This window comes from Dermacentor albipictus, chromosome 7 (assembly GCF_038994185.2).
Source record: "Dermacentor albipictus isolate Rhodes 1998 colony chromosome 7, USDA_Dalb.pri_finalv2, whole genome shotgun sequence".
Classification (NCBI taxonomy): Eukaryota; Metazoa; Arthropoda; class Arachnida; order Ixodida; family Ixodidae; genus Dermacentor; species Dermacentor albipictus.
In genome coordinates, this window is record NC_091827.1 from 82,852,646 (window position 1) to 82,877,369 (window position 24,724).

The 24,724-nt window shown below is 48.5% G+C and overlaps 1 protein-coding gene across 1 annotated transcript in view; it reads right to left on the reverse strand.

Annotated features, from left to right (window-relative positions):
• LOC135907509 (beta-1,4-mannosyl-glycoprotein 4-beta-N-acetylglucosaminyltransferase-like) overlaps positions 1–24,724 on the reverse strand; it is a 70,200-nt gene that overhangs the window by 635 nt on the left and 44,841 nt on the right. The gene's annotated exons all lie outside the window — the stretch shown is intronic.

The window sequence follows — 24,724 nt, forward strand, 5'->3', positions numbered from 1 at the left end:
AGAGCTCATATTCATAGGTATAAATTTGTAAGTTAGGTTTTTGACTGGAAGTTTGGTCAATCTATTAAATCGAAGTCGCTCTGTCTCGAGAGGCCAGCCATAAAGAATCCATCTGGCTTTACGACAAAATTCTTGTAGCGCACTAATTAGGATAAAGGAAAAGAAAAACTAGCCAAGGAAAAACTAAAGTCTTGGACAGGTGAGGGAACTTACATATGCTTATTGGGAAGCAAAGCTTGCCACATAAATACTACGCAAGCGCCCGATAACAAGTGGCAACGGAGTGTATAGAAGAGTCATCTACTCCAACAACCTTGAAATTTCATGGTAGAACATTCGGTAGTCTTACGTGCCAAAATTGTGATATGGATCTGATACCTATAGTAGTGGTGCGCTCCGGAATCAGTTTGACCATCTGGCCTTCCTTAACGAGCACACAATTCAATAGATGCATGCGCTTTTGTATTCCATTATTGTTGCAATGCGCCCGCCGAGGCGGGGAGTTAACCCGGGACGTCGAGCTCAATCGCACAAGGGCATATCGGATGAGTTAAGACGACGGGTCAATTTCATTTCCACAATGCACAAGGAAAATTAGGTTTGTCTAAAACATGATTGTTCGTCGATTTCAATGTAGTATACCGCTAACGGTTCCCGTCCTGTTTTAACTTCTACCCAAGATCCAAACACCATAAAAAATTGTTAAAAGAAGGCGAAATCTACAATGCGCAGAACGATGAGCCCACAAATTATTTCTAAATCTCTTCGCGAGTTTTGTCATTAGATGGCGTATGCACAGTCTCAGTTTGCCCAATGCATGCGTTGTTCCAGAGCTTCGGGGAATCTGAAATATTACTCAAGTGGAACAGTGGAGCGGTATATCGGAAATTATCGTGCAGATTGGTATTCCCATCCTCGATTTAACCGCTCAATAGATTTATCAACTGGTGATGAATTTTGAATCGGAAGAAACGAACGATGGAGAATTTGTTTCTCTGTCGCATGAAATGTTGCCTGAACCAACACGTGACAGACAACGTGACCGGGGCTGTGCGTCAGAAGGGCAACTATGACCATGACCAGTGTAGCAGGTCTATCCGTTTTTACTACTGCTGAAGAAGGAATTTCTTAGTCACACTAATAAACGCTAGACGGCAGTTTCTTAGAATAAAAATAGGCTGCACATTAAATACATAAAACTAGTCGTGGTTTTTGCTTATGTTATAGTGCCTGTTTTGGAGCACATCGTGCATGAAGGGATGTTTTAGGCGCCTGAAACCTGCATTAATAGTGCGCAGAAATTCAGCCTGTACTATGACCAATCTTTTCTTCCGAAAATGAGAATTGCCACCTGTTGTGATGGCGTAGTGGCTTTGACGACGCGCTGTTAAGCCCGTGAGCGCAGAATGAAATCTCGGCCACGACGGCCGCTTTAGAATGGAGAAGAAATAAAAAAAAAACACGCACAAGTACCGTGTTTTCTTGCTTATACGGTAAAGAACTCCAAGTAGCGATAACTAATGCGCAATCCCCACTGCGGCGTGCCTTATAATCATACCCCAGTTTTGGCACGTAAAACTTCAGAATGTTTAAAAATGATAGTTGACGTTGAATGTTGCTATACTGAGATGATATGAATAAGTTATGATTATTCCTTTTCTTTAATATAGAATTCATGTACCTTCTCTGCAAGTTCATCCCGAAGTTAGTCAATGATTCGAGCATGCCAGTGTTTATTTCTATATTATCATTCTGCTGACACTATGATAGCTTAATTATTCTTGATCACATTGCCGTATGTTGCCTTGAAGGTCTTTAACTTCTGCCAATGCCTACTTTCCTTAGTGGTATGTCATGGTGATAATGACGACCGCATGAGATGTTGGAAATACCTCAGAAATCCGCCTCTTTCTTCAAATGTTGCTCTGTCATTCAGGTATTATAAATGCCCACACAACCCGCTTTTACTGCGAAGCTGAATATGGCTAGCCGATTCACCTGTCCATCCGTCCATCTTTCAGTCACCTGTACGCCGAAAACTCCTCTGGCACAACCCCATACTCATTCGCAAAAGAAAAAGGGAGAGAGGCACGCAAAACGGCCAACACTGCCTACACATCACAAGCCCCGTTTACTCCACTCCATGACTTGCCGCTACCTGGCCTGAAATTTTCATTGACAAGGACAGCGTGATAAAAGTATTGACGTCAAAATCACCGTTGTCTACCCGGCACCATCCCATTAGATTTTATGGCACTTGGGCCAATTAACATGACGTCATGGATCAGAGTGAAAAGGCCTTGTACTAGCTAGGTGCTGTTGGCTTGGTGGTGCTGGTTTAGCCGAGCCAGTAGTCACGCCGTTGCACTCTGCCGCAGCCGAGCGCACGCGCAACAGTTTCTGTCCTGCTCCGAAATGGGTAGGCCACGCGTCATGCGTACTCCTTTGAAGCAGGCAACTTTCCTTAGGCAACGCTGTGAGCAGGACCGGGAATGAGCTCGTTTACACCATGCCGATGCTGCCAACGTTATTAGACTAGGTTAAGTTGTCAAACTCTCCGTAGGCGCCGTACATCGCGGGTGCCCCCTTGTCTTGGTTTGCCGCCAGAGGGCGGGAGCACCGCAGGTAGCTCTACGCGGGCGCAGCTCTGCGTTGGCGAAGGGGCTTGAGTCCTCAGACTTCGCAACTTACGTACTCGGCAAGTGTTTTCACCGATGCGTCTTTAAATGTTTGTATAGTCTCGCGCTTAGGAGATTGATTAAAAAACTTTACGTAGCTGTGAAAATGCTGCTGCGCTGCCCCAGAGTGCGCTGTGGAGTCCTTAGTCCAGGGCCGCAGCAGCCCCGGCCATCCACTGCGCTCTATATTAATCAGCTGTTGCTGCTGAGTAGCTGTAAGTAGCTGATTAGTAGTTGTAATCAGCTGTTGCTGCTTAGTACTAATTGATTAATTATGCGAACGCATGAGGCGATGTTAGCGCGACCACACGATGGTCCAAAGAAGTCACGGGAGCCCAAGCGAACCAATCGAGACAGTTCACGACGCCAGTCAAGGCAGAGTGAATTAAGTTAATTAAGGCACAGTTAATTAAAATAGAGTTAAGGCACTCGAACCCACGGTCGTTGGTGAGAGTTGAAGCCTCGACCTTTGGTGGTGGCAATGAATGACATAACTAGATGAACTAATTTATTAATGAGTGAATTAAGAAGTACACTAACAATTATTGGATAATTGTTAAATAATAATGAATTAACTACGCATTACCTAACTAGGCGGATTTATAATCATTTGAATATCTCAAAGCTACGGCAAACATTACCTTGGTTGTGCCCAGCTACGCGGCATTCGCATATATTAAAACTCTGGCTGAAGTTAGCTGGGATACACGGTATATACACACTCTCAGCACTTCATTTGGGGATATTTAGTTATTTTTGGGGATATTTTTAGGATATTTAGTAGACTTCATTTAGTGCAATGTTGAAACCTGCGTGAGCTCTGCTCCCTTGCGAGCAGATTTGCACATTCAAAGTAAGTTATCGCTGCAGGGACGGAGCATAAATATGCATTCGCGTCACCAAATAAAATTGGATGATACGGCCCGTAAACTCTTCAAAACGCACAGGGCACTGAAAACGCATAAGAGTGTCGCAAAAATGCACTGAGACTGCAGCAAAACACGCATGTATACAACACGCCTAAACACATAAACAACGGACAGTGCTTCGTCGCCCTGTCCGCGCCGTGCTGACCGAGCAAAGTGCGACAGCAGCGCCACAAGATGCGGGGATCGGTGGTGGGTCCACGCAGTCACGGGAGTTTGAAAACTGAACCTAGTCTAGTAACGTTGGATGCTGCAGCCTAGGCGCAAGAACGGGCTCGTGCAGCCGAACGAAAGCAGCAGCTGCGTACCGAGGATCCAGCCGCCTACCAAGCCGTCGTTTAATGAACCATCGGTTTTAACCCAATTATAAACACCAGGGCCACGCGTTTCAGTTTCGCTGGTTAACCCTCTGAACCGAGTGCTGGAGCACCCATTTTTAATTATACCAGCAATAGAATGCAGGATACATTTTATTAAAATTTGCAGATACAATTTACACCTACCAAAAGGTCATGCATCATTTTAAAGCTGGTTCTGCAGCTGTATATCCTTAACTCCTATAGAGAGAAAGCGATTTATTTGCAGAAAGGCAGAGAGGTGGGCCTGAGCTATAGCTTGATGTCGCCTGCTACTCTGCGCTGGGGAAAAGGCACAGGGAGGAAAAGGGCTCATGAATGATGATGATCGCATGAGGAAGAAATGTGTATATACAAGTTCACAGAGTTGTGGCATCTGTAAAGCCATGCGTCCAGCCAGGCGCTTGGGGAAAGGCTATAGCGGCACTTGTTATAAGGGAAGCGCTCTTTGCATTAGGCTTAAATTAGGACCTAAACGAAACTCGTCGGATAGCGGCTTGGGGAGGAGGCTTGCAATGGAAGAGACCAGTTGCTGTCATTCTTGCGCGCACGCGGCACACAGGCAGAATATATGATGAAGTATTTCTTGTACCTTGCAGTAATCACAGTTCGGGCTAGTATCACTGCTGCCTATCAGATGTCTCTAACGGTTGGTGAATGCGACACCAAAGCGAATCCAGTGCACTATGCTTGTTTGGTTCTTTCGAGATTTTGAGGCATACGAAATTTCATTTCTTGGTCCCATTTGTGCACTCGCTTGTGTCGTCGATCTGGTTGGGTCCAGTGTTCCAACGTACGGTTGCGTATTACGCGACGAAGTAGGGCGTTTGTGTCTGTTCGTGAGAGCGTAATGCGTACTTCAGAAGCATCATTTAAAGCAGTTTTCGTTTTCTCCCTGTTCGTTCCCTATCACCAACAGGCAGACGCTGAAGCAAAAACAGCTTTAAATAATGCTTCTGAAGTACGCATTCCTGTAGTTCTCACTCGAAAAAATGGGAACCTTACGCCTCGTATTTCTAGGGCTTCGCGAATGTTCGAAACTTTCGAATCGAACAGTCACTATTTGTAAATGCAAATATTCTAACGCGAAAGCATTATGTGCCCCATTATGGCCAGAATACATGGAGCGAACTTTCACGACGAAGTTCGGGCGCCAGAAAATCTGCTGCGGCGCGACGCCGTATCTTCGTCGGGCTGCGCTACATGGAACGAAGACACGGCGGCCGCCACCGGCGAGTCTCTGCGTTGTTATCAGTATGGCTAGACCAGGCAAATGCGCTGTAGTGAAACACATGAAACAAAAAAGTACTTCAACGACTACTATTATCGCTTTTGAATTGCAGAACACTCTAAAAACGCGTAAAATTTTGTTTAGAAAGGATTTCTAGTGTTTTTTATGTGTTTGAGACGTTCATGTGCCGATGTAGTTTAAAGAAAGCGGCGATGCTATGCGTTGTGGCAACACTAGGCGGCAAGCCTAGTCGGAAGTCGGGGCGGATAGTGAGACCTGATTGGTTCGCTTTGGGGCGCCGCTCGTTTGCCTCTTCTGGGGCTCTATTCTGGACACGCATAGCGGCTGCACGGCCGCCATTATCCGCCATGTTTACTCTCTGATTGGCTGTCGAAAGGTCACGTGTTTTGAAATTTGTGCCGGGAAGCGGAAGTATTGCAAAATGCAATTTTGCGTTTTCATCAAGATGACGAAACGTGACGTGGAGCTGCAAATGTTATGGACTAATACATTTTTTTGGTCCTTGGCAGATATATTGTGATGTCAGCGCTTCAAAAAGAATGTGAGCGGTAGCGTGCAGAAGCCAGTGCAATGCATCTGCAATTGCGCGAATATGTGGTGGCGATTCAAGATATGTGCCATGCCAGCTTGCTGATTGGCTGAAGGAATATCTCATGAGGAGCGTCACAGGAAGGGCTGTTTCGTAAACGTCATTTTGACGATGCGTGACGTTGCGCAGGGCCGCCATTGCTGAGATTTTCCGTCATAATTTTTGCTGCGACGAGCCGCGCGAATTATGCTAATGGGCTGCCATATGCAATGGCAGCCGAGAGGAATGCGTATCGCCACATTTTCCCCGTGGTTTGGCGCCACGAAAATCTTTTGTTCATAACGCGTGCTCATAGTATTTGCATCGCTCTCGGGTGGTGTTGGCATTTGTGTTTTGGGCCATCGTTTTTTAAAAGAACGCGTAAATACGAAATAATATTGGTTGAATATAGCAAACTTTCAGCAATGTTGTCCACTTTTCACTGCTGCATTTGTATTGTAATCGAGATTAATGCCTTTTCGCACAATCAAAAGTTATGACAACGGCCTTTTTCTAACTTACAAAAAGAAATGTACGCAAGGCGGCGCCTTGAAGTTTCCTCCCGCGGTGCGAGTAACCAGCGAAATGAACAAGAGATGGCAGCGCCGGCGCTTGCGTCGCGCTGCCATCTGGTGGTGCGACGCAAGCGCTCGACGCAAACGATTTGCGCGCGCCAACGATGGCGCGCGCAACGCTATCGGTGATATTCGGCCGTTTCTAAGCCAGCCGAGTCGGGCTGAGTCACTTGCGTTTCACGAAATAGCGATAACGTGGCCTAGAACGTGCGCGCATCACCACTGGTAGTTCGCGTATGTTGTCTCAAGAAAGAAAACAAGCGCGTTGGCACGAACATGCGATGACTCATTCCATTTTCCAGGGACACGCATCCGAGCTACTGAAGCAGACGACGGCTTGAACGCAGCAGACGACGGAAGCGAGAAGCGTTTTCGACAGAATAATCATACGCTTTGAGATAGCTGCTTTATTTTTACTGTGGAGGAAAACTGTTTTGCTTTACCGATAACGCTACATTCAGTGCCTTCATTTCAGTTTCTTAGGCGAAACGTCAAGTTGGCGTCACGTTACGTAAGCAAAACCGGGCCACCAGCGCCATTTTGTTTGCGTCGCGCCTACATCACACTCCGAAGAAAATGGCGGAATGTCCAGAATAGCGCCCCTGGTATCGTAGACGCCCGACGAACTTTTCTGCGCCAGCTAGATCGGCGGCGAACGAAGTTTTCTCCGCCGCCGCGTGTCGCGCGTACGCCGCCGGGCGTCGAACGCCGACTATTCATCGCATATTCGCTCCATGTATTGTGGCCTTTACGCGAATATCCGGCGTCGTAGTCAGTGGCGTGACCCACTGACGGTATCAAGCATTCGCCGACGGCAAACAATGCAAACCACACCAAACGATACTCGAGTTGACACCAAATTTCTCAGGGAGGTTCCTGAAAAGGAAGCCTTCGAAAATGATATTAGGTAAACTTCGGTCTAGATGGGAATCAAACCCGGGCCTCCAGGACACGAGACGAGCACGCTTCCCTGACGCCACGGCGGCTGCGCGTTTCCGGTTTACTGAATGTGTGCATAGTGCGAGCGTCGTTGCGCACGTAACGTTGCAGCCATCCGGCTGACTAAACGTGGGGCCTAGTGCGTGCGTCGTTGGGATCGTGACGGCGCAGCCAATCGGTAGCAGCTGGCGCCCCATCATCAGTGAATAAAACGAGGGCATCAAGTGATAAAGCGTTATTGCCTAATTCAATACCACTGAGCGGTCATTCAAGTTATGAATTCTTCACGGGCAGGCGAGCGTGTTGAGACGCTTGGCGCGCTTTCATTTTGCCTTACCGAGGAGCAGTTAATACGCAGGCGAGAGCTAGCGCGCACAAGGAACGCCCAGAAAAGTAAAATCTCACCCACACGTAAGCAGGCTTAAGTGTCTCTGCCAATTTTTTTTTGTTAGGATACTTTTCAAATATTTCAACGTGTCAAATAGGCAGAAATAAATATAAACTTGGGACAAAGGTGCCGTAAATTTTCAGCTCCGCGGACATAGTATATACATAAAGCATGAGCACTTGCGCAGTGGAGTAGGCTGTGACACTTAGGTAGCCACAGTTTACAAGTTGTACAGCGATCTTTCGTATTCTCTGTAAAGCCCTGTGCAAACGAAGAAAGTACTTGTTTTCTTGTAATACTTTAATACTTGTTTTGCTTTATATAAATAACGCCTAGTAACGCACTGTGTGATGACAGAAACTTCCTCACTTTAAAGATACTTGGATGTGAATATTGTTTTATATAAATTGTGATATATAAATTGTGATAGCGGCAGATAAGTATTCAAAAACTACTGGAAAATTATTCGATATTCAAAACTAATCGCATTTTCATCGCGCCGACAAAGGCATCAAGTGGAAAGATCTCATCTCATGTCAAAATTACGCAAACATGTATAATCTGACCTGTACGGTCTCTGCGTCAACACACCACGAGCAGTGTCACCCGGCGTAGCGTGGCGATGTGCCCTGCATTATGCACTTTTCACTGAGCCTGCCTGTGTTCGAGATCTTATGCGGCGTAAAGGCTCTCATCGAACGCAGGCGTAGCGAGTCGATTCCACACACTTTTGGCAGGCTTAAGTGCACGCACCACTAACATCTATTGGCATGCTGCTCTCTGCAGGAGAAGCCTTACATAAACCTCGCAGGGCCAGTAACGTCGGTTCGCCGTATTCATCATGATGTTTCAGGAAGAGCACCACGTCGGCATCAAACATGATGAAAAGGTCGCCATCTCGGACGTTCTTCAGACTACGGTGAGCTTCGTACCAGACGGAAGGCCGGAGATAGTTTTCGGGGCCCCAAGGATCGCCTCCATCGTAGTTCTAGAAGCCCTCCGATATCGGTACAATCTTTTGCGCATGCTTACGCAAATATCCAGCACTCAGGTTCGAGCAGACGGAGAGCGGCTTTTTCGCGTCCGAATAGGCGTAAGTACTCACCTACGGAGCAGAAACCTGGAGGCTTACGAAAAGGCTTCTACTTAAATGGAGGACCACTCAACGAGCTATGGAAAAAATGACAGGTGTAACGTTAAGGGATAAGAAAAGAACAGATTGGGTGAGGGAACAAACACGAGTTAATGACATCTTAGTTGAAATCAAGAAAAAGAAAAGGGCATGGGCAGGACATGTAATGAGGAGGGAAGGTAACCGATGGTCATTAAGGGTTACGGACTGGATTCTAAAAGAAGGGAAGAGTAGCAGAGGCGGCAGGAAGTTAAGTGGGCGGATGAGATTAAGAAGTTTGCAGGGACAACATGGCCACAATTAGCCAGGGTAGTTGAAGTAGGGGAGAGGCCTTTTCCCTGCAGTGGGCGTAGCCAGGCTGATGATGACGATAAATATGATGATGGTTCGACAACGAGATAACAGTCGACAACGTCATTGAGCTCCATTACGCTGATATCCGGAAGGTCTAGCTCGTGGCTTAATAGCGTACCACGTACCATAATCAGTGGACTGGTGTCCACTGATTATGGTACGTGGCCTCGAACGGCCTATAATACGACCCTTGGAGCCACATATTTTGAATGCCTGAGTAAACCAAACACCGTCGGCGTCCGTCCAACCCATTCCAGGCCTGTATGCAGAAGCATGTCGAGTTTTTTTGTCCGAAGGTACTACTTTCTGAAAAACACTGGAGCACGTCTTTCGCATGAGGAGCTGCTGCCTTTGTGCCTGCAGCAGAAAGTTGTCCTCACAATGCGTATGCGTTGTTGACAGTTCCTTTGCAAAAAGTCTGCACCCTGGTTGCACTGAGCGCACCATACGAAGTTATAGAGCCCGCCTTTTGGTCCACTGTCTTCCTCGTATGGTGCAGGTGGAAAATGCAGAAGAATATTGTAGTAGGAGCAAGGCTGAAGAAGCACAAAGTGCAGAGAAATATTTCAAATGTCAGAGAGAGGCAGAGACAATTTTGTTCATCAGAGTTGAGAGTTAATTCATGGGGTCATCAGGACGGCCAGATGGCCGTCAGGCCATGCGTGAAGGTGACCTCTTCGGCTCACTCCACGGCTCCGAGTTGCCCGTCCGGGCTGGAGTTAAGAAGCACTTCCTCCCACGGTGAAGATAGGGGAGAGGCCGCGAGATCGGGAAGAGGGGGCTCCTGCTCACAGTCTCAGAGGATGTGACTGAGCGTAGCTAGCGTGCCGCACAGGTGACAAGGAATCGCTACGTATACTCGCACAGTGTAAATGTTCGAGTATACGTAGGGGTTAGGGTATGCGTGTATCTGTAACCTGCGCCTGGTCATCTTCTGAATATTGTTTAGCTTACTGTGTAGTGCGGGCCTAGTGTGTCAGGTAAGACGTTAATATTGGGTTATGTCGTGATGTGAGTGCATTATTTCGTTTGAAGTCTCCGGTTCCGGCAGGCCCTCCGTTCGGCTAACTAATCCTCGAGTATCTTGGTGGGTTGTTTCGTACCCTGGGTTCCCAGCGTGAGCCGGAACCCAGATCAACGGCATTGAGCCTGGTTCTTTCTGGTGTATAATGACTGTAGGAACTCTAGTGTGGTCCGTGGCCCTATTCACACAAATTTGTTGTGGTGGTTTTGGAGTCGTTCATAACTATACCGGCGTCTGTTGACGCCACGGCCAACGCAGTGACGGCTTCTCCTGCTTCGGTGGGGCTGTTTGCGCGTAGAGAGCTCGAAGCTGTCTGTGCCTTGATTCCCGGTTCTGGAACTGCGCAAATGGCGTAGGTATGGGGTCGATCAGAGTACCAGGCTGCCTCGACGTATGCTACGATGGAGTTGGTCCCGTACGTCTTGTGTAGGGCCTAGCCCCTCACTCTTCTTCTGCCCTGGTGGTGGCCGGTGACTGTGTTTTTGGGCAACGGTTTGATGACGAACATGCCTCTTTTTAGTGGTGAGAGTGTCGCGGGGTCACTGTCCGTCGTAGAGGCTCTGAGGCCCATTTGAGCGAGGATCCAGCGGCCGGTCTTGCTACCTTGGAGACAGTGAACCTGTGATATGCGGTGTGCTTCAGTGAGGTCAACGATGGTGTTGTGAACTCCCAGTTGAAGAAGGGTCTCAGTGGATGTGTGTCTTGGTAAGCCAAATGCTACCTTGTAAGCGTGTCGTATAAATGCACTGGCGAGCTCGTTCTGTCTTATGTAACTGTAGGTATGGTGGCGCATAGGTAAGACGACTGACGGCAAAGGCTTGGACTGGTTGGAGCAGGTCCTTCTCCTTCATGCCGCGCTTATGCGCGCTAACTCTGTGTAGCAGTCTCATGGTCTGGTTCACCGTCATCTGGAGCTGGTCAATGGTGATGCCATTCCGCCAGTTCTGTTGTAGTATTCTGCCTAGTACTCGTATTTGCTCGACATGGGTGACTGGCTGCCGGTTTACGCGTATCATCATGGGAGGTGGGGGTGACTTGTGCTTGTTTCGGTTGGGTGGCTGGATCAGGAAGAGTTCCGTCTTGCGCTGGGAGCACTCTAGTCCCACTGCATTCATATGTTGCACGACGATGTCGGTGGCATGTTGGAGCGTTTCTTCATTTTTGTCGTCGGACCCTTCACACGTCCAGAGTGCGATGTCGTCGTATAGCGTGTGTCCCTGGAGCTCATTCAGTTTCAGAGGCAGGGTGCACATTGCTAGGTTTAATAAGAATGGTGACAAGGTTGCGCCTTGCGGCCGTCCTCTGTCCCCTAGCCGGATTGCAGGCGAGTGCAGGTACCCCACCACGAGATCGACCATCCTGTCTCTGAGGAACCACCTGATATAGCTGTAGGTTGGTTCGCCAGGTTGTAACTCGGCTAAGCTCTTGAGCACGGCTGCTGGGAGCACGTTGTCAAAAGCATTATGAACGTCTAGATTTAGTAGAGCTTTCTTGCGCGAACCACTGTCTGGATGCAAGAGGTCGTGATGTAATTGAAGGAGGATGCCTTGGGCAGACACGCGTGCTCGAAAACCAAGCATCGAGGGCGGTCTGAGATTGCGTTTCTCTGCGAAGATCTGTAAGCGACAGAGTATTACGTGCTCCGTGAGCTTGCCTAGACAGGAGGTGAGGTAAATGGGGCGAAGATTACCTAGGTTCAGTTTCTTGCCCGGCTTTGGTATGAACACCACCCGTGCGTGTTTCCACTCAGGCGGTAAATGAATGAAGCGCCAGCACTCGTTCATATATTCGTTTATTGCTCCCACCGACTTCGCGTCGAGGTTACACAGCGCCTTGTTTGTAACCACGTTGGGGCCCGGGCATGACGTCGTGCGCAGCTTGTGCAGCGCTTCGCAGACCTCTGCCTCCGAAATATCAGCATCCACCTGCTCATTAGGAGCTCCGACGTAGTGAGGCATGTGCGTGTCGCTCTGTCTCGAGGTGTTAACGTACCCGCTGGCGAGCTCCGCCAACAGCTCCTCGTCGCTGCCTGTATTAGCTGCGTCAGCTTCTTGCGTGCCACCGACTTGGTGTTGCCGGGATCCAGTAGGTATCGCAGCAGATGTCATATGTTCTTGCAGCCCAGTTGGCCTTTGAGGCTGATGCAGATCTAGTCCCACTGGTGACGTTCCAGCGTAGAGGTGTCAGCCTCTATCTCCCATTCGACCTTTGCTATGCGCCGTCTCAACTTGTTATTGTGACATGGCGCTGCCATCTGCGCGTGAAGCTTTCACGTGTTTCCCACATGTGCAGGAGGTGGGAATCTGTCGATGGCTGCCCTTAAGACGCTGCTATTTCGTATGTCATGGAAGCCATGTCGTGGTTCAACCACCTGATCCATTCGTTGATATCTGATATGGAGACGGGTGCTGTTTCTTCGCGTAGCTGATGGACTTTATCCCACTTTGTAATGCTGGCGGCGGCCGTCTTCGCCCTTCTGGCGGCCATTTCAAAAGTAAGCGACAAAATGTAATGATCGCTGCCGACCATGTGGTCTTTGTTCCGCCAGCGGGCGCCCGGTATGTTCTTGCAAAAGGACAGTTGTGGCGTGGTGTCTGTGCACACACTTGCCGACCCGTGATTGTTGTTGTGGTTGCTTCAGGATAGTAAGACCTCGCTTTTGCGCGGCCTCCCATAACTTGGTGCCCTTGCAGTCGGGTTTTGGGTAAGCCCACTCGGGGTGTTTGGCATTAAAGTCACCCAAAACGAGAAGTTCAGAAGCTCAGAGGTATGTCAGCGCAGCGCACATGATGTCGCAGTACTTCAACGTTTCAGTGGACGTCCACGTAATTAGAAAATAAAGAAAAACACTGCCCATCTTGACGCGAAGCAGATCACTCAAAGTTACGGTGTGCATCTGTAACAAATGTACCCGGGCCAAGCATTGCCGAGCATGTGATGACGTACGTTTTGCTCTTCTGATACTTTTCCGGTATAAAACTTTAGGTATATTGAGCCTGGCAGCCAAGGTGCACACAATACAAGTTTGCACAGCTGCTGCAAGGCTGACATGATGAATTTCAAACGGCATTCGTCTTGTCCTTTCCTTTATCATTTTTCTGCTCGCTTTCTTATGCGTTTGATCGAGAAGCACGCGAATAACGTGAGTTTTGAAGGCTAGCAGATGAGACGCAAGCTATTCAAGCGCTATTATCACATTGATCTCGGCTAGCGCTTTTGGGCGCGAGGACATGTGGTTGAACAATTTCTGGGAGCGCGCCGTTGACAGGGTATGCATGACACGGCGCGCTCCTGACGCTTTGCTGGCGGCACTCGAATGAAGCAACACGCGGGTGCCTTCCAGGATATTTTTGTAAGTGGCTTTACAATAAGACAAGTTGTTAACATCCAAATGAGTGCTCCTGGCCAAACTGCAAACGCAACACGTTACACATGCATGCTTTATCATCAGAAAATTCAATTCTCGGCCACTGTGTACGATCGTGATTTCATTGACGCTTTTGAGTTCATAAAAAGCTATCAAGATTTTACTGTAGTGCCACGATCTTTCTAAAACAGAGGCCAATGTTATCTCACTGAAGCGAGTGCACGAATTTTTGTCCAGGGAATTCACGCGCGCATCAAATAATTGCGCGATATTTCCATCTGGCATGATATCCTCATTACCATTAATCCCGCCTTATTCCCGTGATTCCGTGCGAGTTCCATCTGCGGAATTTCTTTTTTGTTTTAGATACAACGGATTCTTTCATGGCCGCCTGCGGTAGCACGTGGGATTATATATATATATATATATATATATATATATATATATATATATATATATATATATATATATATATATATATATATATATATATATATATATATATATATATATATATTGTCACCTGCACTAGTGGGGACAGTCCAAAAGAAGAGGCAGGAAGGCCAAAAAGGAAGAAGTGCACGTGCTACCCCCGCCTGCTCGATAGCCTCATCCCGCCGCCGTTTTCTCAGAAGCCAGCTGTCGCCATAAACGTCACCAGTCCTCCTTGGATAGAGACCCGTGACAAACTGGCGCAGGTGCTGGTTATTTCTCACTCATGCCACAGACCCCTCCTGAGAGCGGAACCATCGAGCGGGCCAGCCGCAGGATCAGGTGACTCTCTCCAGAAGACAACACAGCGGTCCCAACCACCTCCACTGGCATATGCGTTTTTGGCCTCTCTCTTTACGGTCGGCAGAGAGAGAGAGCTAAGCTCGGCAGCTTCCTCCCACGTCCGTAAGACCGCCTTCGTGTCTAAAAGGCGCTGGGCATTGTGTACAAGATTACCTGCAACAAAAGCCCTTCACCGTACACTGACGAGAATAAAAACTTCCCGAAAATAATTAGTCAAGAGAACAAAAATGTCCTTAGCCACGTAAACAGAGAACGCAGTGCTGTGGAAGAACAATGCGAGCTCTTTGATCACCTGATTAGCCCCGTTGGCCCAGTCGCCCTTCAGAGAGAAAACAATGAGCACCGATGGCTCCTGTTCGAATCCGTGCACTTTAACGTTTCCTAGTTGACACGGGCTTTGACTCACGCCTGTGATACCAGTTGTATAATGTGTCCTTCACCTCGTTCCTCCCATAATCATCCCCCATTGTGACCCTTTTTCTTCCCCTTCCCTTACGTAGAGCAGCAGGCCAGATGCTCCATTATCCGGCCGACCTCTCTACATTTTCCAATCATTAAAATGGTTCTTCTTCTGGCACATCCAGAAGACGACGCCTAACACCAACCGTTCGCCAGGAACACTTCCGGCCGTTAATTCTGAAGGTCTACAAGAAGTGTCGCGGCACCTGCCGGAGCACCGAAAATGTATATAAGCACTATTAAGCCATACACCACCTCACCCCTGAAGGAGCCCGTCGCACTCCGAATTTTGTTTTTAACGTAAAGCTTGGTTGCAGCTTTCCTTCTGTTCAAGTTATGTCGCATTTTACTCGCTACATGAAGGCTACAGTATTCGAAGACAAATGCACATTATTCTATTCCTCTAAAGCACTTGTTATTCGAGGTATTCGGCATAAAATTCCGCAGTAAAGTTACGCATGCAGAGTTCTCGCCCAGAGGAGGCACTCTGGACACCAAGCCAAACATCCCATGTGACGCAGCTGATTCCGTACAGCGCTCCACTCGAAAACCTGCGTGGACGAGCCTCATAACAGCTGTGCTCGCTTTTTTCGGGAGGCAAATACAGCACAAGCCTCCGCCTTTTCCAAGCAGTCATTCTTCGTCACGCGGAGTGTATGTCTTTGTGCCATTATTCCCAGTACTGGACACGAATTTGCAATATTGAATGTCAAAGCCAATTTCTAATGCCTGAATAACTTTGCTTTATATGTATCAAACAAAATAGAGTTTGCGAATACGACTCTCTCAAAGAATGCATACAGTAATGGAGAAGTTCATAAATATAATTCAGAAATCTTTTGATTCGTTTGATAATCGTGCTTCACGGAAATAGCATTCACCAAAGCGCAGGTGCTGCCTCTGCAAGCAGCATTTCTTTAGAGAGCATATAGTTTTTTTGTTAAAAATATTCGCAGTTATCGTGCAACGACGTGTAGGATAACTATAAATCCATGGAGACGTGAACCTAATAAATTTTATGGGTGGCTGGCCCGGTCTAAATTTCAGGCGTAATATTTCCGCAGTCGCCTGCATGATGCAATTATTTCCAGATGAAAAAAAGTATCATTCGCTGCATACCAGTACGAATTTGGCTTCAAACTTTATGCGTTGAAGCACCCGTGAACTGGAATCATTTGCTAGAAGTTGTGCGCCTCACTAAGGCCGTTACTCTCAAAACTGCAATTGGTTAACATTTCTTGCGTTAGTACAAGCCGAGCTCTCAGAACCTAAAATAAACTTTGGGTGCTACTTCGTAAATGTATCAATGCAATGTGTACAATCGGTTCCACTCAGCGCCTCTTGCGGTTATCTTCCTGGTTTGTCCTAATCTGGTGTCAAAAGCCGAGGATTCTCATTTTTTCCCGACTCTCGTTGGCGCTGCGCTTTCTGCTAGCATACGTGGGTGGATGCTTGCATGCGCAAGTGCGTATATCTATGACGCACGTGTTCAAGTCATTGCTTTGTTTTCTTCTGATTTCAGCGCTTCTCTCGGAGGCCAGCCAGGCATCGCTTCACGGTGCGAGTTCCATAGCACAAGAGCGCGCTTGTTCAGAGCGAGCTCAATATGTCGTCCGAGCCGTTGACATCATGATCGAAAGAAATGCCGACTTTTTCTCTGCATACACGACACCGTTCAGACGAGGAAACCTAAAGGTCGCACGTTCCTTTGCATTTGGATCGCAATAAATATTTATTACTCATAGTTCCAACGTGCAAACTGAACTTCACGGGTGCCACGAGAAGGTCGCCATGCACAGTTTGAGCAACAGTCTTCATTATCGTCTTATACCCGTGTCACACGGGCACATTTGGAAGGCCTTCCAGTCGACGGCCTTCGAAACGCCAGAACTCTATCGACTCAAAGGAGTGTTCGCGCTGCTACACGGCACTTTTGAAAGGCCGTTGAGTGGGTTCGGCGTTTCTCGCCAAATTGTGTGGCGTTGCGTATCTTTATTTTCGTTTTCATGTCACAAAACGTTAAACAACATTAAAACCACCTAAAAGCACTATAATTTCTTTTATGTTTGTTTATACATTAAAACAATTGTTTATACACTGCCTTACATATATGTTTACCTTGTAAGTTGTTGAGTAGCGAAACTGCGGCAACGTTTGCGTCGCTGCACGTCGCTGTTGTCGAGAGTGTGTGTAGTTCGCGCATATCAAGTGGCAAAAATATTTTATTGAATAATTGATAACACTCATATATAGTTTTTTAGAGCATTTTGGTTTGATTTGTTCTTTCTAACCATGAGTTGGAGCACACTGTGAACGAGAGGGCATGTTCGCGCCGTTTCCGTTGCTAAAGGCCCTCGAGATTTCGATAGAGTAGTAAGGTGCTCCGTTGACTCGATAGACTATTGACTCAGCGGCCGTCGAAACTGCCCGTGTAGCAGCTCCAACTTGACCTTTGAGTCAAGTGACTATCGGTTGGAAGGCCTTCCAAACGCCCGTGTGACACGGGTATTGCATACACTGACTGCGATGAAAATACCTATTTCCTCCAAATGCCTGGTCCTTGCACTTTCGGCCACGTGTGCATGCGCACCTTGCTCTGCCGCTTCCTGTGCACAAATCCACTTTTTACAGCGTAAGCACATTCGAATAGCCGTTTCCGTTGGCAGTGGTGTCAGCCACCGCCGCAACCACCACCGGGGTCCGTAGCAGGTATCGCCGGGAATGGGAAAAAGGTACCCAGTCCCCGCGGGGTTCGAACCCGGGCCCGCTGCGTGGCAGTCAGCTACCCTTCCGCTGATGCACGTCAGCTTTTTTTATTTCTTTATTGCCTCGCTTGACACAGAGCTTACGAGCTCAGAATAGAAAAACTAGATTATAGTACGGGAAGCCACCATCTCTTTGCTGACTGGGAGTCATCAGTATTTCCGCATGTGCTACAACATTTCCAATCTTGGAAACCACTCCGGTACATAATCTGTGTCCCACGTTGTCGAAGTGCAGAAGGTGGAGACTGAGCCACGCATGCACTTGCTAACATTCCGCGGTAAAAAGTCATATAAACGCGTCCCAGGGCGCGAGGAGACACACGATGCCACATGCGCAACGCATAGCATGGGTACGTGCACATTTTACATAGCAGTTTCATATTACTGCATCACGTATAATGCCGTGCAGCAGATTAACAGGTAGCGATATGAGGCAGTTAAGAAGGTTTAGGGAAGAAAAAGAAGTTTACGGGAATGTATACAGAAACACTAGAAAATATATTGTTACGAAGACGAAGCCCGATGCACCAATGTATGCACAACTATTTACATGGAGAAATTTAGGAGTAATCGCGCAGGCTCGTACAAACTTCACAGGTCCAGGAGACAATCTGCCACTTCCTCTTCGTCTCCATCTCCCACGTGCGGTCCTCTCCAAATGCATCATAACATAACCCCTGGAGGCTGGTGGTGGTGCAGAAAACATTTATTAAATATGGATCCTTAAATTATAAATAAATTTTGGCGTGGCTCTTGGTGACGGGTGGTGGCCGTCACCACGACCTCCCAGACTTCCAAGTCCCAACTTTCGGAGACCGTGGGCCTCCATTCGCAGCATCGTTGAGATTGTCAACAAATGTATACGTTGTGGCAGAATTCGGCAATGGGAGCTCCGCAGAAGGTACATTCTGGGGAGAATTGCGTGGGGTGGATTAGGGCTAAAAATGCGGGGGAAAGAAAGGTGTGTGCTTGGAGTTTCCTGAGTGGCTCGCTCAAGCTTGGTGAGTGTCTTGTGAGGTAGGGGGTGTCGCAGTCGTTGTTCGCGATAGTGTAGATTGATTTCGTTATATGTAAAGAGTCCATCCTTAGAGAACCCTAGCCTTGCTGCGCGCCTTGCTCGGTCGACGTATACTCGAGCAAGACAAAGGGCGGCGCATAGCCAGGATTTCCCGCGTTGTCCCGCACCCAAACTAATTAAATGATTGAATTGAGAATTTTATTTTCCACTTGCGCAGCACGCTTTTGGCATAATTTCGGATGACCGTTTTTGAGTCACTGAATACGAGTGTGGCAGTGGAGATAGCGATAGCTAGCGCTATGGTAGCTTCTTCCGCTTCCGGACAGGATTGCGTGTGTACCGAGGCAGTACACTGGTAATTGCCGAGAGGGGAGACAGCGCTGAGTGCGTATGCTGGGTACTCGCCGTACTCTGTGGCATCAACATATACCGCATCAGTATACCTCATGTAGTATATTGTGTATGCCGCATGAGGTAGCAGGTACACCATCATGTGGTTCTTCAGGGCAGCAGATATTGGTTCCGCCTTTGTGAGGGGGCTGGTAGGCTCTAGTCTTAGCGAGGCTAGGACGTGGTGGCCTGTTGGTGTGGAAGAGAGTCTCTAGATTTGAGTGGTTCGGTGAGCTGCGACTAGTTCCTGGAGGGTGTTGTCAACGCCAATCGCAAGAAGCCGTTGCGTCGATGTGTGCCGGGGGAGGTTGAGGGCTGACTTGTAGGCCTGTCGAATGAGGGCATGTACCTTGTCTTCTGCTTTCTTGAGGTAGTGGTCGGGGAGTGCGTAGACCACCCGGCTGGTCACACAGGCTCGCATCAATCGCCGGAGATCATGCTCGTGCATGCCCCTGTGCCGGTTAACAACTCGATGCATCAGTCAGGTGGTTCGGTGCGTAGTGTGGGTCAGCATGAAAGGTGTGTCTGTGCTTGGGTTGTTTTTGTGTATTCTCATCCCCATTATTCTCACTTTCCAAACCTCTGGGTGTGGCCGCCCGTCAATGGAAATAGTCGGTGTGGTAGAGTTGGTGTGGCGGAAATGGGTGGGCTGGAGAAAGAGGAGCTCCGATTTTGCAGGCGAGCAGGCTAGGCCGACGTGCGCGGCAAGCTTAACTACTGCGTCGGTCCCTGCTGGCAGAGTGGCCTCCATGTCGCCGACAGCGCCAGTGGGGGTCCAGAGGGTGACGTCCTCGGCTTAGAAGGAGTGGGAGAGGTTTCAAATGGTGGTGATATTTCGATCTAGGGGGATGAGAGTGAGGTTAAAGAGCAGGGAAATAGTGTCGAGCCCTGGGGGTGCCGCGGCTGCCGATGGGGAAAGTACATGATGTAAGGGAGCCAAGCCGGAGGGATGTAGTTAACGATGTAGTTGACCGGTGAAGTGGCCTTGATGATACGATATGGACCGTGATAACGTGCCAGAGTTTGGAAGAAGGGCCAGGAATGTGGGCTGGTATCCAAAGCCACACAAGTGAACCAGGAGCAAAGCCGTGCGGTGGCTGATGAGTACGGTCATGTCTTGTCTTTTGACGTTCTTGAGCCTCACTAGTCAGGGCAATTGCCAGCTGACGGCAATCTTCAGCATATCTGGCGACTTCGGAAAGCGGAGTATACTCTGTAGCGTAAGGTTGATACGGCAGTATGGTGTCCAAGGGGCATGAAGGCATAGAGCCATACACAAGGTCAAAGGGGGAAAAGCCGGCGGTCGCTTGCGTCGCGGTGTTGTATGCGAACGTAACAAAGGGAAGTACGGTGTCCCAGTTGGAGTAGTCGCAAGAAATAGACGTCCCCAGCATGTCGCCAAGTGTGCAATTTAACCGCTTGGTCAGAGCGTTGGTTTGGGGATGGTACGCGGTCGACTTTCGGCGAACTATCCTGCACTCAGCGAGGAGATCTTAGATGCCCTCCGATTGGAAGACACGACCCCTATCACTCAGTAGTTCTCGGGGAGCACCATGGCGAAGAAAGAAATTGCGAAGGATGAAAATACCAACGTCACGGGTGGTCGCTGCTGGCAGGGCTTCAGTCTCAGCGTAGCGAGTAAGGTGATCTACGTCGACAATTATCCACCGATTTCCACACCCGCGGAGCTGTGGGTATGTGCTGACGTGTCTCACATGTGCTCCTCGATTTTTCGGCAAAAGGCCCGGTAATTCATCCCAGCTCATGCAAGTCCTCACACAACGGCATCCGTGAAGTTACAAAGACCGTGTGGATACCAAATTTTGAGGTAGTAAAGCATTTTTCATCAATTTAGGAGGATTTTTCTACGAGCACACTGTCGCTGCGAGCTAAGCCTGAAGAAAGCAGGACCTAGCAGCCGTGCTTAGGCGTGCTACGGCGGGGCCATCGACCTTGCCGAAGACCTAGAGGCGAAGTGCTTCAAGAAAATGGCGTCCGCTATGTGTGTAGAAGTGCAGGGTGAAGAAATAATGCTGGAGGAAGTTTCCGAGAAGTTTGGCTGGCACGTCGCCGGGAGATGAAGACCCAGGAGCAAGAGAGCAAGCTAGGTCTAACGCCGGTCAACGGGGGATCGGCGGCTGCAGGTTATCGTCGCTCGCAGCGGACAAACTTCAAGAACAAGCTACTCAAGGCTGCGAGCCTGACTGTGTTGCCGAGGCAAGATATCAAGATCGTCATGCATCCCAGGGGAGGTCTGAACCTTGGGGAAGTATCTAGATTCGAGATCAGCCGAACTATCGTCGCAGCTGCGAACTTGAGCGAGGAGCTGATGCAAGATGTCTGCCCGAACAAACAGGAAAACGTAGTCGTCATCAGTACGCCTAAGCGAGAGAACGCAGACCCCTATTCGGCAGTCAGAAGCCTCACTATCAACGGCACCACACACGAAGTCAGCGCCTACGTGACCACCCCCCATGGCACCGTTAAGAGCGTCATCAGGGGTGTCCCGATGACGGACACTATTCAGGAAATCAACGACTACATCGTTCAAGAGTATAACCCCACTGCTATGCAAGCCAACCGCATCGGCAAGACGACGACGGTGGTCATCGCATTCGACGGCGACAAGGTGCCAAACTACATCAGATACAGAAACCGGCTGGTCCAGTGTTCACTGTATCGCAAGCTAGTCGATATGTGCTACCGATGTGGTCGCTAAACCGATAAACGTTTGTCCTAACCCCGAAGCCAAGGTATGCCGTGGTTGCGGCATGAGAAATCCCGAAAAATGCCACGTTTGCATAACCCCAAGTGCAGCCTCTGCGGAGGCGACCACCTCACCGAGCACAAGGAGCGTAAAGCGAGATTCAAGACGCCATACGTCATTTGTAAACGGCGTTCGGAACGTCATCAACGAGAACAGGTGCAGCAGCAGCGGCAGCAACCGAGGGGACCAGCGTGGCAGCAGATAGCGTGGCATGCCTCGAGCGGGCGTCGCAGCCGCTCCCAGACAAGGCGAGGGAGAAGCACGAGGGATACGAGGTCACCATCGGCAGCTGGGGCTCGCAGGCGAGAATCTCTGTATAGGTCCAAGTCGAAGAGCCGGCAGAGCAACGGCGCCGAGAAACTGGTGGGCTGGGCAGTGGGGTCTCCCGTCGCTCTTGACAATAGCAATTTCCCTCCCCTCCCCTGCTCCCGCCCTTCCAAAGACAACAAGCGTAGACACTGTTTCGAACTCAAGAAGATGATAGAGAGGCAGAACAGTCAAATCAAGAGCCAAAACAATCAGACAAAAACAATGATGGAGCGTATCGAGACGCTCAGTAGAACAAAAAACAGTGATAATGACGTCAGTGCATTTAAAAGTAGAGTACCGAAGCGAGACACCACCAGCGCTGCTCCAGAGGCGGCGAAGCTGATCACGCCACCGGCGTTGACGCAGTCAGTGACGCAAACTCCACAGACAGAAATGGCAGTTCTTGCCATGGAGGAAGAGAAGGCCGAGGGTGCCGTTCCTCCGACAATGGAGTCGGTCATGAGCATGCTTAGACAAATCTCCAGCCAAGTTTCTCGAATGTCTGCGCAAGTGAACAGTCTAACAGTAATAATGGATAATGTGGAGGCTAAATGCAGCCAACTCTCCGTTAGAGTCATGATGTTGGATGCGAAAAATAAGCATCTCACTGTTGCCAAGATGAAGTCATCACGAATTAATCAACGGGTCGGACAACGAAAAGTTGGTTCCGTGCGCAAATCTACCGCTCAAAAAGTAGAAAATGACGAAGACTAAAGGAAAGCAGAAAGAGACTGCGATATTATTTCAATGGAACTGTAGGAGTATTAGAAACAAGATAAGGGAGTTACAACTGTACGTTGATAAATTGAACCAGAAACCGGATATCATAGCGTTACAAGAGACCAACGGCCGGGCCAAGCTCGCGGGATACATTACATATATTGACCATAGCGAAAAGGGTACTGCGATCTTGGTCCGCAGCAACGTGGCGGCCACACAGCACGTGACCGCTCAGCGAGGCTGCGAAATTACACTCATCGAAATTCACAGCATAAGAGTGGGGGAGGGGGGGACAAGAACATTTTCTTCCTTAATGCTTATTGCCGACCGTCCAGCAGGGTCATTGATCTTTAAGGCACCATATTGGACTGCATTACAGAAGCAAGAACAAGATCGATTTTAGTGCTAGGAGATTTCAACGCCACCCACACGATGTGCGGTTACAAATATTCGTCCAAAAGAGGAAACCAATCGGCTAAAGCTATAGAGGCTCACGACATGGAGGTAGTTAACGAACCGGGCGTACCGGCCAGGACAGACACTAACACGGTCAGAAACACCACTCCTGATCTGACGCTAGTTCGGGGGAACCTCGACGTAACTTGGCGTAACACGGGGGAAAATCTTGGCTCAGATCACGATATAATTTGTGTAACCCTCGGGGGGACCGACATCAAGGCGAAACTGGGTCAAGCCAACATTACAGGCTGGGACCGGTTACGTAGAAGCGGAGACAGTGAAGGTGAGGACGAGGACCAAGACACCAAGACGTGTGAGGCGTGGCCAGAAAGCAACGCGAATTTGTAAAGAAATTTACGAAGAAGATTACAACGACCACGCAAATTTCCTTCGTATACAGCAGGCTTAGTCACATGTGGGCGGCCAGGCATGGTCTTACTCGAAGGTGAAAGAGACAAAGACATTGCCACCCCTCATCAGCTGTATGTAGGAACCTTCTATGCGTGTTGGCATCCTTCCAGGATTCTGGTCGAAGAACATAGCTCCCTCATGAGATTAGGCTAACAGCACTGAAGCTAAACTGCTGCATCATGCTAGCATCCCATAGATACTTCACCCTGACACCCCACTTCATTTTCTTTGCTGGAAAGGATGGATAGTTCAGAGCGAAAGTACTCATTCAAACATCTATTTAAACCTTTAAAATAACTGAAACGTAGGCATACACACAGCATCGTGGCGATAGCTTTCTCAGCCCAAACAATCGTATTTCGAGGGTACTTCAGCCACCGGAAAGCTCCTTTTGTATTGATTTGCTTCGACATTCATGGTTTGCCACGTCTGTCTTATACTACACATAAAACACAGGAGAAAAGCGCTCTATAGAGTGCAAATTATTGGTTTTGTGTGGTGAATTTCTTAGTAGAACCGTTCTTCATAAAACCTTTTGACATTGCTGTCCCGAAATTTGTGCGATAGATGAGGTCCGCTCATAGTGCGACGCGTTCTTATTTTATTTTTTTGCGAAATTGCGTTCCTATTTTCATCTGTAATACCTTCTCGGTGAGCTTGGTAACAACGAGTTTGCTCTTCGTCGTCGATTACGTACGTGTGAAATTTCAAACCGAGGGTACTGCACGCGTTTACGAACACGTAAAAACTCGCGAGTTAAAAAGTTCCTCTTGAGAAACAACACCTTCACCTTTGCTCTTATACACGCAGAGCGGGACACGTCAAGCAGAACAGAATGTGCGCGTGTTCGAGAAATAATTCTGACGTCTGCAAGTGGTGTTTTGGATAGCGCAGCTGGCGAGAAGACGCACTATAATGTCAGTCCTAAACTAGCTGTTGTAGAAGCATACTGGTTCGCCACAATCCAAAAGAAAATTCTAAAATATCTGTCTTTGTTGAGCTATGAAACCTTTATACCATACTTTACTGCAAGTTACAATACATCCTTTAATAACACTAAGTATGCAATTGT